Here is a 1,814-nt window from a genome sequence, read left to right as displayed (position 1 = left end):
CCAGTGCATGCGCGCGTGCGTGATTGCTGCAAAGTGCGTGTCACAGTAGGACTTGCCTATGGAATCAATGAGCGGAGAAGCAGTCAATAAACACCTGCACATGAACGTACCCTCGCCGGGCTCAAAGTGGTGAATATCTGTGATCGGAAACCCGGACAGTAACTTGAAGCGGCGCTGAATCCACACAGGCAAAGCGCTGTTGGAATACGAAGCGCCGTTGTCGCTGTAAAGCGCGGCCGATGTGATTCTGCTCGCTCGGAAAAAAACACAAGTAAATCACCGCACACACACTCGTCCATCACCTGCCTCACATAAGCACTTACGGCGGCATCCTCTTGTGTTGAATCATTGACCGAGTGAAGCCAGCGATGGCCTCAAGCGCATGGCCGACAAACACCCAATCCTGCCGATTAACATCGCTCCAGTGATCAAGCATATGCATGTGCCGCACCCCCTGATGCATCCAGAGGAGCACAGCACCATGATACGGAAAGCCATGCTTGCCAAAGAAGTCAACTTGCACTTCTCGAGCAGAACTCTGGAGCACCTTCATCTATCTTTAGCGCGGTTGGTGAGTCACGTGCAAATGAGGTATCATGGTCAACATCGCTCGCAAAAAAACGGACCTTGAAATCCACCACGATCATCAGGCGACCTTCCGAAAGATTCTCGAGGGCCTCGTTGAAATCGGCCTTGGCAGCGGCCGCGCGCCAATGGTGGGCATTCACAAGGACGAGGTCGTTGCAGGCCAGTTTGAGGAGGTCAGCGTTCGGGCCCGAGAGAGCGCCATTGAGCTGTAGAATCAGCTCATGCAGTGGGGCACACTCGGGGCAAGAGCTGTGACCGTCGACAAAACAATTGTGCTCCTCGTGACAGAGGCCGAAGGCGAAGAGCTCGCAATGTAGCGGGTGCGGGTGATGCTCCATCTTCCCAGCAGAGCTCGCTATAGTCCTTGCATGACCCTCAGCGAGCGTGGCAAAAGCACAGAGGCGCTCGTCCATTTCCAAGGAAATGGCGCCAGCCGAGCTCGCCTGGTGAATGAGGAGCGGAAGGATTTCGCGAAAAATCGTCACGCCACGGTTGCAGGTCGCGCAAAGGCCGGTCTTGACTTTACGCTCGCCGAACGTTACGCCCGATGACTGCAGCACGTCATAGAACTTGCTCCGGGAGACAATCGGCTTGGTACCTTCGCCAGGGTACTTGGCAAGGAAGCGCTTGTAGATCTGATTGAGAGTCATGTTGAGGTAGATGACTGGCTGACCGTCGACAGTGCACGCGGTCGGGGATGCTGTACCGGTCGCCATGGCAAACGCGAGGATTCGCTCATCATGTGCGCTGGCCCGACTGTTCCTGGGAATCACGACGTGCGCCGCCGGGACGCCAGGACCATTGTGTTTGCCGTGCTTTCGAGCGGCCGTCAGTGCGCGATATTCGAGGCCGGGGAAGTGTGGTTGAAGCTGCTTGAGCTGGAAGAATGGTGCAATGGTTGAGAGGATGCGTCGACGGTCGGCAGGGCGGGTTGCCCGCTGCCATCGTAGTCCAAGATCCGTCAGCAATGCATCCGCGCGTTTCGTCATGTCATTATCGTCGGTGACCTTCGTCTCCGAAAGGATCTCGTTCCAAAGCGTTTGATCGCTCGGCCATTGATTGACGACGGTGTTCTTGACAGTCGACAGGATGTTGCGCCCGGTCTCAAGAGCTTCAGCACGTCGCCGCTGCTTGACACGATGTGCGCCAAGTTCTTGGCTGGACAGAGCGTTAGCCATTGGCGAATACTTGAACGACGAAGGAAACTCGACGTTGATCTGCAGAGA

The sequence above is a fragment of the Capsaspora owczarzaki genome, assembly GCF_000151315.2.
Source record: "Capsaspora owczarzaki ATCC 30864 unplaced genomic scaffold supercont2.7, whole genome shotgun sequence".
Lineage (NCBI taxonomy): Eukaryota > Filasterea > Ministeriida > Capsasporidae > Capsaspora > Capsaspora owczarzaki.
Note: the sequence above shows the minus strand (reverse complement) of the source record.